This window comes from Trachypithecus francoisi, unplaced genomic scaffold (genome assembly GCF_009764315.1).
Source record: "Trachypithecus francoisi isolate TF-2019V2 unplaced genomic scaffold, Tfra_2.0 Lachesis_group5, whole genome shotgun sequence".
NCBI lineage: Eukaryota > Metazoa > Chordata > Mammalia > Primates > Cercopithecidae > Trachypithecus > Trachypithecus francoisi.
The window spans coordinates 41367118-41379003 of NW_022681470.1; the positions used below are offsets into that span (position 1 = coordinate 41367118).

At 39.5% G+C, this 11886-nt stretch overlaps 1 protein-coding gene across 1 annotated transcript in view; it reads left to right on the forward strand.

Annotated features, from left to right (window-relative positions):
• The window catches only part of CUNH1orf21 (chromosome unknown C1orf21 homolog), a 265567-nt gene that overhangs the window by 148966 nt on the left and 104715 nt on the right, over nucleotides 1–11886 (forward strand). The gene's annotated exons all lie outside the window — the stretch shown is intronic.

Sequence of the window (11886 nt, forward strand, 5' to 3'; positions counted from 1 at the left end):
CTGGTATTTCGGCAACAGTCTGATATTTGTAGAAATGGCATTGTGGTAATATCGGTGCATGCAGAAACATTTTGGGATACCTATAGCCATTTAAATATTATGTAAGTTTTACCCTCTTCCCAAGTCCCCAGTCCCTATACTCCCACTCTCCTGTTTGCTCATTAGAATTGTTTTTTACAGTGGGAAAAACTAAAACTATACAAATTTCCACCTGTTTCAAAGTGATCTGGTTTTAGACTTTAAAAAGCTTTTTTGTTTGCCTAAAACAGATAGGCCTTTGTGTGTTTTTCTGCTTACAAATATAAGAGAACACAGAGTATTTCCCATCTTTACGCCACAGATATTTTGTATCTGGCTTTGGTGTTAACTTCTGGAAAATTGACTGTCTTTCATTTGTTCCTTTCTTCTTAGGGACTCCCATTGCTTGCAGGTTACGTCTCTACGCTCTATTTTCTATGTCTGCCATCTTCTCTCACCTTCTTTCAACCCTCCACATGTATTTCTTGTATCTATTTCTGATTCACTAGCCCATTTTCCTGCAGTGTTGATTTTAACGTTTACTGTATGCAGTGATGATCTTATTTCATCTGTCATAGAATGAGTATATCCTGGTCTGTTCCTGTGTCTTAATGGGAATATTTCTATCTCCTTAAGAATGAATAACAGCTGTTTCCTGAATAATTTTTTCACATGACGTCCAAGGTTTATTTAAGGGGGGCTATAATTGCTTATAAAATCTTCTTAATTTTCCATTTTTCTTTGGGGCTACATAACTTTCTCATTAGGGCCAGATTTTTTTTTCCATTTTCTTATATTTCCTCTCCAATTTTTGGAGTGTTTATCATATGGAAGCTGACTTTAAATATCATTTCCACCAGTTTTGGAGGGTCAAGAGCAGGTCAGTCAGAGATGATCTCTTTTTTTCCCCACAGCCCACCTTTTCAGGAATCAGCAATGCACTTCCTGCAGCTGAGATTGTAGATCAGACAATTTTAATGAGACATTTTTATCTTGGCCCAACCACATGGTTACTCCCAATGTTTATCTCTTAAAACAGGTTAGAGGAGAATTCTTAGAATTTTGTGCCTCTAATGTAGCTTAAAAATAAAATTTTTTTCAAGGCTTATTATACTTTGTGTTTGTATACATTTGATTAATTGAACTTTTCAGACAATTTCATGTAGGATTTTTTCTTTTAATTTAGGGAGAGGTAGCTCTCCCTTTCTATTCCGATTTTCACTAGAAAGCCAGAAGTTAGCATTGGATAGTGATAAAATCTAGATTTGGCATGGCATGGTGTCAGAGTTTGGAGTGAGAGGGAAATGACTGCAGATTCTGATCACACTCAACTCACTTGTGTGACCTTGAGCAATTAAACAAATATTTCTGGTCCTCAGTTCTTTCAACTGTAAAACAATAAAAATAATACCCATCTTACAAGATTGTTGTAAAGATGAGATATGGAAAGTACCTAACAAGTTGCCTGTCAGTTGGAAGGTTTCCAGTAAGTGATCGCTGCTATTATTAGTAGTATCATTAAGTTCAAAGTGGTGAGAAAGCACTCTCAGTTCTGTGATTATGTGGATATAAGTCGAAGGTTAGGAGAGGCCAGGCCTTATGGCTCATGTCTTTAGTAATACCAGCACTTTGAGAGACTGAGGTTGGAGGATCCCTTGAGGCCAGGAGTTTGTGATCAGCCTGGGCAGCATAAAAAGACTCTGCCTCTACTAAAAATTAGAAAAAAAAAAATTAGCCAAGCCTGATGGCACACACTTATCGTCCCAGCTACTCAGGAGGCTGAGGCAGGAGGATCCCTTGAGCCTGGGAGTTCAAGTTTACAGTGAGCTATGACTGTGCCACTGCACTTCAGCCTGAGCAACAGAACTTGTTTCTTTAAAAAAAGATTTGGAGAGCTCTGACTCCAACTTCGCAGTTACAGTTTTATTGTAGAAAAATTTTAAAACCACTGGACCAAGTCAGAAAAATGTGGCTCTGCCAGAATCTCTCTGTGTGATCTTGGCCAGGTCATTTCATTTTTGAGGCTTGGCATCTTCATCCATATATTGAAGAGGTGGTGCAGCAGTGATGACTTCTTCCTGTCACCTTTATCTAGGTCTGCAAGCTTCTTACCACCATCATGGGTATTAAAGTCATCTTTTGTTTTTGTTTTTTAATATATAGCTAATCATGTCATTCCCCAGTATAAAGCCCTTCCTACAGTGGCTTCCTGCTGCTCCTGGGTAATAACCTGAGCAGGGATGACCTCCCACTGCCTCTCTGGGGTCCTCTCTCTCTCTTCCCTCTGGCTCAAGCTCTGGCCAAGCTCCTTCCCCTCTAGAGCTTGCACTCCTGCAACTTCCTCCCTTGACTGCTCCCTGACCCCTCCCACCATATCCTCTTCCCCCCACAGATTTCATTAGAGCATGGAACCCTATACTTCTCCTTTGTAAGTCATCATAATCGTAATTAAAGTCCTGTTTGCTCTAGGCCCCTACTTCTAGGTGGTTAATAGCTGTTTCCCCAGTACCTAGTCTACTGCCCTAGCAGGTCATAAGTACTAGATAAATATTTGCAGGATGAATGAATGAATAAATGTGATCTTGAACATAATGCTAAAGAAGGCATGGTCTTTTATTTTTAATACTTCCTGTAGGTCCAAGACTTAGGCAGGTTGGATGCTAAGAAATAAGGCTTCATAACAATTTCAAAAATAAATGTTCCAGCATCATTTTTTTTTTTAGCTATTGGTTCTTTGGCAAAGAATAAAGTAAAATTAAATTATATTGCAGTCCTCATTTCAAGTGAGAAGTGACCAGTTTTGTATACCTTTCCTAATTACAAATATCCCCAACTCTGGGACCAGGTTCCACACAATCCCCCATAAAAAGTCCTTCAGGAAAGGGTGAGTGGGTGCCAGTCAGTTCCACAGGAGGCCCTGGCTGGGGCTGGGGAGTGGGCAGTGAATGGGGTATGTGACGGAGCATTTTCTTCCGTATTTGGTGTGTATGTCTCTACCTTGGGCTGCCTTTGTTTCTTTGCCATATCCAGACTTGTACTTGGTCCACGATACTCAGACCTATGGGGACAGAAGTTGGTTGGCAGAGTAAAGTCATGTGAGTGGTTCTGATTCCACCCGAGAGGGGGGTGGGATCTGTCTGAGAGAGCATTCACCAGGGCAATCCTGAGTTTCTGAGTTGTCTTTGAATCCCTAACACCTGGCCCACAGTAACCACTCTGAATAGTTTGTTTCTTTCCCGTCTATGATAATAATGCCTTTCATTTATGTGTCATTGCATCGTTTATAGAGTGCTTTTACAGTCACTAGCTCATCGGAGCCTCACACACTGTGAGGTCGGTGCTGTGAGTATTTTCATCTCTGTTTAAATTTCTAAATTCTGTTTAAGTGAATTTAGAAAGGGAAAAGAAAAGCTCAGAGGGGTGTTTCTTGCCAGCTAGTGCCAAGATTTACTTTGGAATGAGGTGGAATTTAGATTTTCATTTTGTACATGTAAATTGCCCAGAGTTAGAGGCAGAAGGTGGTAGAGCTAAGACTCCAGTCTGGGTCTTCTCATTCCAGGTGTAAAGACATCAATTGCCTCTCACTGGGCTTTTCTGCACCGTAGATGATTTGCTTCTTTCTATCTCAGCATAACAGATTTAACAAAAAGACACTGTTACAAATTGTGGTTTCTTTTACACATTTGGTTGTGTGTTTTTTTTTTTAATTTTACTGATTTAAGCTGTGTACTTTCTGATTCTTTTTTTCTTTTATTCTCAGTCATTCGGCAAGCATATATTGAACATCTGTGTGCCAAGAACCATCCCAGACGTTAGGAAGAAAATTAAGACACGATCCCTCCCTTTGAGGTGCTCACGACATAGAATGGGGCATGGGTACATGAATAAGTAAAACACAGTTGAACAGGTAACTCTGTAGAGGTAGGAAAGTCTAGGAAATGGTCACTTTTACATGGGAGTAGGAGAGAGGTCAGGCAGAGGTCGTAAATACAGAAGAGATTGGGGTGGGTGACAGCTCAGGCTGAGAGTACAGAAGGGTGGGGTGAGAAAGTCCCTGAACTGGAGTATAGTCCAAGGTAGTGGCAGCAAAGGGGAGCAGTGAGGGGGTGGATCTGGAGAGGCAGGATGGGGGGACTTGAGGTCTTTGGGTGCTAAAGGTAAGGTATTCTCAAGGCAACAAGGAGCTCTTGAAATCATTTAAAACAGGTATGTGACATCAGATTTGAAACATTAACTGGCATTGAAGATTTTGAGAGCTCTAAGTACAGTGAAACAGGGAACTACGATCTGTTGTAGGGAAGTGAGCCCCCTTCACACCAGCTGTCGTTTCTGCTAGTAGTAAGAATAATTCGGGACAGCTGTGTAGGAGCTTGGAAAGAGGGGTGCGTAAAATTGAACCAAATGGCTTTGCATTCTGATGGTTTTAGTTGTCCTGTGATGTTGTGACTTAGTATCAGCTCTCTCAACAGGAAGTCACTAAGTAGAACCTAAAATAAGTGCTTCCAAAGTATGTTCTTGTTTTCCACAAACTGTACCTAAAGCTTAAACCAATAATGTCAGATGTTTTTGTTCTCTCTGAAACAATTCCAAGCCATTTTGCAATCCCTTAGAGCATCAGTTACATGAAGTACGTCAAACAGCATCATTCCTTGTGAATGTCATTTTTAAACAGCAAATGAGAATACCAAGGACATAGTGAATGGAGAACGCGTTTTCTCCATTTCTGTGAAAAAGTTAACTAAAAGCAAATGCAGCATCATGAATGGACTTTATCTTAGTAGGGTAAGGCTGTGGTTTCTTGGATGTGTGCTTGTTAAAGCTGGGTACTTTCACCACTCAGAGCCAAGTTCCCATCACATTTGAAGGCTTACTGTTCCTACTCAGAGGGAAGTATAAATACAGTACAACTCACTGATTGTCTTCCTGTGGACTTTAGGAAATGTACTTCTAGACTATCTCATAGTTGAGCTGTTTCCTCCATTAAAACCTTCAGAATTTTCCATTTACTTTATACCCTGGCAATCTACACTGAATTAAATAATTTCTGTTAATAGGACACGTTTATCATCCTAAGAAACTTGAAATGATGTGGTTCTTAGCATTACATTCTATTGTTACCCCTGCTGAGTATGACATTAAATCATTCAAGAAGGAATTACAGAAAGATTTTATTCTCATGGCCATTAACAGGAAAAAAGAGTAATTTTCCATCATTGTAATATGCAGTTTACAGAGGGGATGGCTGTGTGAACCTGGGCATGCCTTTTAATCTCTTTGGCCTCAGTTTCTTCATTTTAAAGTGAGATTTGACCCATCTGACCTGGGTCAAACTTTATTACAAACATTTATTTCTTCCACATACAATGTTGGCATACACACGCCAAGAGCTGGGTGAGAACTTCACATTTTCAGGGACCCAGGTTCTTGCTGTTACTGCTCCACTGTGCTCACCACACAGCTTCACCCTGTGGTTGAGTCTCCTGCTCCAGTGCCCGCACTCATGTCCACACACCAGCCAGTGAGAGGAGGGAAAGGACTAAGGGGAAGACACACCCCGTCCTTTAGAGGCATGATCTAAAAGTGACACGCGGCCTCCACTCATACCACTTTGACCAGAATGTAGTCACATGGTCACACCTCACTGGGAGAGAGGTGAGAAATGGCTGTCACATCATGTCATATAGTTGTCATGTACAACTGCAGTGTGTGTGTTGGGGAGGGGTAGATATCTGAGGACAACTAGTAGGTGCCTGCCATAGCATGTGAGGTTCTTTCCAGCTTTAAAAATAAATAATGCGTGCAAGTTCCATGTCTAATTGCCTATCAACCTGTGAAAAAAATCTGGACACTATCCCTCTTGTGCGGATGCCTGTGTTTGAAGGTGGCAGAGGAGGTAGATGGAAGAATGCCCATCTTCCTTGTGTGACCTTGTAAATTTCTATAGCATAGCCTGATGGAATGCATTCTTTGTGTGAAAAGAAAAAAAAGATTATTTTCCCTAAAAATGGGAAAACAGATAAGAAATTAACTGGGACCTTAGTTGCTTTTTGCAACTTTCTCATCCAAGTTTCATTTTGCATCCAAAGAATCAAGTTAGCTTCTGTTGAATACAAAGTACTAATTCCCTGCCTTGCATGGCCCAGGGTATATATGGACTATGTTTGAATTAGATACAGCTGCATGTTTGGATTCTTTAAATTGTGGTAAAATTTGCATAACAATATTTACCATCTTAATAGTTGTGTACAGTTCAGTGACATTAAATACATTCATAATTCTGTGTATCCATCACCATCATCCATCTCCAGAACTCTTCATCTAGTAAAACTGAAATTCTATACCCATTAAACAGTAACTTCCCATTCCTCCTTCCCCCCTGTCCCTGGCAGCCACCATTCTATTTTCTGTCTCTATAGTTTTAACTACTCTAAGTGCCTCATATAAGTGGAATCATACAATGTTTGTCGTTTTGAGAATGGCTTGTTTCACTTAGTGTAATGTTCTGAAGGCCCATCCATGTTGTAGCCTATATCGAAATTTCCTCTTTAGCTTCTCTTTTTTAAGGCTGAATAATATTCCATTGTATGTATATACACATTTTACTTACGTGTTCCTCTGTCAGTAGAAACTTGAGTTGCCTCCATGTTTTAGCTATTGTGAATAATGCTGCTTTGAACATGGGTGTACAAGTATCTCTTCGAGATCCCAATTTCAGTTCTTTTTTTTTTCTTTTTTTTTGAGACATAGTCTCACTCTTGTTGCCCAGGCTGGAGTGCAAAGGCATGATCTTGGCTCACCACACCCTCTGCTTCCCAGGTTCAAGCTACTTTCCTGCCTCAGCCTCCCAAATAACTAGGATTACAGGCATGCACCACCATGCTGGCTAATTTTGTATTTTTAGTAGAGACGGGGTTTCTCCATGTTGGTCAGGTTGGTCTCAAACTCTCGACCTCAGGTTATACGCCCACCTCGGCCTCCCAAAGTGCTGGGATTGCAGGCGTGAGCCACTGCACCCAGCCCCTAATTTCAATTCTTTTGGGCACATACCCAGAAGTGGAATTGCTGGACCATATGGTAGTTTGATTTTTAATGTTTTGAGGAACTGCCATAACTTTTCCACAGTGGCTGTAACTTTTCACATTCCCACCAACAGTGTACAAGGATTCTAGTTACTCTGCATCCTCACCAACACTTGATATTTTCTGGGTTTTCATGAGAGTAGTCATCCTAGTGAGTGTGAGGTGGTAATTCATTGTGGTTTCAAATTATATCTTCCTGATGATTTAGTGAGATCAAACATCTTTTCATGTGCTTATTAGCCATTTGCATCTCTCCTTTGGAGAAATGTCTATTCAAGTCCTTTTCCAATCTTTTAATTTAGCTGTTTGCTTCTTTTGTTGTTAAGTTTTAGGAATTCTGTATATTTTTTGATATTAATCCCTTAGTAGATATATGATTTCAAATCTTCTTTCTCATTCTGTAGGTTGCCTTTTTATTCTGTCACTCATATCTTTTGATGAACAAAATTTTTCATTTTCATGACATCCAATTTTTTTTTTCTTTTGTTGCCTGTGCCTTTGGTGTTATTTCTAAGAAATCATTGTCAAATGCAATGTCATGAAGCTTTTGCCCTATGCTTTCTAGTAACAGCTTTATAGTTTTAGCCCTATGTTTCGATCTTTGATCCATTTTGAGGTCATTTTGTATATAGTATTAAGAGTCTAATGTCATTCTTTTGCATATTGATGTCCAGTTTTTCCAGCACCATTTATTGGAAGACTCTCTTTTCTCCATTGAATGGTCTTGGCAGCCTTGTCAAAAATCATTTGACCACATATACAAAAGCGTATTTCTGAGTTCTCCATTCTATTTCATTTTATATGTCTATCTTTATGTCAGTACCACACTGTTTTGATTATTGTAATTTTGTTATTAAGTCATTTGTTCTAACTGACTTTTTTATTGTGTGTGGAATCTTTAGGGTTTTCCAAACATAAGATTACATTACTTGCAAAAAGAAATGTTTACTTTTATCTTTACAGTTTGAATACCTTTAATTACTTTTCCTTACCTAATTGCTCTGGCTAGAACTTCCAGTTCCATGTTGAATTGAAATGATGAAAGTGGGCATCCTTCCCTTGTTCTTAATATTAGAGGGGAAGATTTTAGTCTTTCACATTAAGTAGGATGTTCACTGGGGTTTTTCACATGTGGCTTTTACTAGTTTGAGGTGATTTCCTTCTACTACTAGTTTGTTGAGTGTTTATCATGAAAGGGTATTGAGTTTTGTCAAATGCTCTTTCACCATCAATTAAGATGGTTATGTTTTTTCCCTTTATTCTGTAAATGTGGCATATTACGTTGATTGATTTTTATATGTTGAACCATCTTGGCATTCTAGGAATAAATCCCACTTGGTCATGGTGTATAATCTTTTTAATATGCTGAATTCAGTTTGCTGGTATTTTGTTGAGGATTTTTGCATCAATGTTCATAAGAGATATTGGTCTATAATTTTCTTTTCTGTAGTGTCTTTGTCTGGCTTCCGTATCAGGATAATGATGGTCTTATATAAATAAGTTAGTAAATGTTTCCTCTTCTTCAGTTATTTAGAAAAGTTTGAGAAGGATTGGTATTTGTTCTTTAAATGTTTGGTAGAACTCACCAGTGAAGCAATCATGTGCAGGACTTTTTACAGCTGCATGTTTTAATCTTTAAATTAAAGTGAAAAAATCCTGCAAAGTTTCTTTATATGGTATGGTAGTCACTTGACATGGTCACTAGTATTCCAAATCTCCTCCCTCTGGGTCCATGCACACTTCTTTGACCCTGTGTGACCACATGACTTGTTTTTCCAGATGAAATGTGAGTAGAGGCGATATGTGTCACCTTTAAGAGGAAGTCTTAAGACCCAATGCAGAATTCTACAGATTCCATTCTGCCTACCATGGTGACCTGCAAAGTTCCAGATTTCTGGTCTGTTTCCATCTGCATTCCTGAATGAGGACATAACACAGAGCAGTGACCCTGCTGACCTGTGATGAACATGTACCCAGGAGTGAGAAATAAACCCTTGTTGTTTTAAACCATTCTGTTTTGGGGATGTTTGTTACTACAGCATAACCTACTGGCTGATACAAACAGAAACTAAAATACCCCACCTATGGATAATGAGTGCTAGCATGTCAGTTACTACTTAGCTATTGAAAGTGAAGTCATTAAAGACCCATTATTGTTAATAATTGTTAATAAATGCCAGAAAAATCCAGTGCCTAATGCATGTATCTTTTACCCAAATACTAGTGCTCAAAGTATTAGTTCAATTTAGTTGTTATTGTTCTTTCCTAGTAGTTAGTAGTAATATTTTAAGTAAATGTATATTCACAAATTGCATCTTAACATAATTTTTAAGTTATAAGATGTACCAAGATTTTAAAAGAGATTGATAGACTTGTGATCCATCTTTGATTCTGGCAGCATTAGTGGCTATAGGAGGTTTTTTTTTTTTTTTTGAGACTGAGTCATTCAGGCTGGAGTACAGTGGCACGATCTCAACTGCAACCTTCACCTCCTGGGTTCAAGCGATTCTCCCACCTCAGCCTCCCAAGTACCTGGGACTACAGATGCATGCCACCACGCCCAGTTAAGGTTTTGTATTTTTAGTAGAGACGGAGTTTCACCATGTTGGTCAGGCTGGTCTCCAGCTCCTGACCTCAGGTGATCTGCCCGCCTTGATCTCCCAAAGTGCTAGGATTACAGGCATGAGCCACTGTGCCCAGCCAGGAATTTCTAATCTAGTTTCAGAAAAAGTTTATGAAGCTAAAAAGTTATTTTTGTAGTTCTGATGCCCTGCAATTTGGTGACTTTTTGATCTGTACCTGTAAATGGTATTGCCACAAATAGCGTAAATGCCATCATATCAGTTTTTTCTCCAAATGTTTATTATTTTTTAACCATTTAAAAGAATTATTTCATTTATTTGAAAGCCAGTTCCAAAAATAAATGATAATAGCTAACGATTGTTGTATGCTCCTATTTGCCGTGTGGATCATGTGGATCTAAGTGGTCCATATGAATTATCTCAAAAATCTTCATAACAATCATCATTTACCTGAGGAAATTGAGATATAGAGAAACCAATAAATTTACTAAACCCCACATAGTTGGGAGAATGGGTATGAAGGAACTGGGATTTAAAGACATGTTTTCTGTGACATCTGGCCTCTTGGAGAAGGGTAGGATCCCAGAACTACTTAATGTCTGTTGTTGATTTTGCCCAAGGGTGAAGGTAGCAGTACAGATGAAATATAAATTATACTTTTTTCACATACAGCCAGTGTGTTATTTTCCCCCTCAGGAACCCCTAGTTTTTATTTATTTGCTTGTTCATTTAAGTAAATGTTTTTAAAATAATTACTTTGAGCACCATCCTCAATGATCATACTTTCTTGTCATCATTAGAAGAACTAGCTTTGACCTCGCCATCTACCGCATGTCTCCACCCCAGCACACAGAATTATGACCTCACCTCTTCTTTAGGTCTCCAGCTAGGGTTGTTTATAAGTGGCCTGTCTAGATGTCTTCAGGTGACAGATATGAATATATATCTTGTGCTCAGACCCTGGCAGAAATGCCAGGGAGAAAATATGTGATTCTTAAATATTTACAAAGAGATCTTATCATGGTCCTCTGATGATGTTAAGAACCCAAAGAACCTTAATTGTTTACAGTGCTCTCCCTTTAAAACTTTAAAAGCAGTGGCCTGGGTTTCTTCTTTGCATGATGAGCAGAGTGGACCTGGCAGTCCAGAGGGAAAGCTCATTTGCTTGGTTGACTTTTTGGGAAAGGTGTGCCAGTGAATGTGTTTTCATTTAATAATCTGGAAACCAGGGGATCGCGGACTGGCATGCAGAGTTGCTCAGCTAGAAGCGTCTGAACTTGAGTGGGAAGGTGACAGGATTCAGTGTGGCTTCGGGCCGGTGTGGTTTGTGAGCTTAGCCAGCTATCCTATGACAGTTTTACAAGTACAGAACTCTTGAATATGCTGAAGTTGAATGTTCTGGGAAAGGAAGGGCGAAGGTGATTGAACTGTGCTCTTGTTTTTGCTTTCAGGCAAATTCCTCTTCTATACTGGGTGCAGTCATCTTTAGCTTGTCAGTTATTGTCACAACTTGTTGGGAAGATCATCAGCTTAGCCACTTAGAGTTGCCTAAATATTTGAGCAGAAACCCCAGCCCTTCTGCAGGGTCTCACATGAACATCCTACCAGATGTGGGGATATCAAGGTAAAAGACAGGGCAATTCATGTAATACTACTAATAGCATACACTGGGTGCCAGGCACAGTTCTAAGCACTTTACATGTCTTAGGAAAAGGTGCTTTTAGTATTCTTATTTTAGAGGTGAGGAAAACTTAAACACTTAAGTGACTTGCCTGGGGTCACACAACCAGTTAAGAATGGAGCTAGACTCAAACCCAAGCAGGCTGACTGCAGTAGCCAGAATGACCCAATCATAGTTCCCAGTAGTATTCACTCAAGGGATTCAATAGGATCCATAATGATTCACAGGACAGAATGCATATTTCAGCAAAACATGTGTTTGTTTTTTGTTGTCTGAAGGTTGTAGATGATGTACCTGGCAAGCATGTCAGAATTCTGAGCTGCCACTGGATGGGAAACTTCCATGTCAGAGATTCCTACATGGAGAGGTGGTGAGTTAGTGAGTACAATAAGAGATAGTGCTTATACAGGCCGAGCACGGTGGCTCATGACTATAATCCCAGCACTTTGGGAGGCCAAGGCGGGTGGATCACGAGGTCAGGAGATCAAGACCATCCTGGCTAACACAGTGAAACCCCATCTCTACT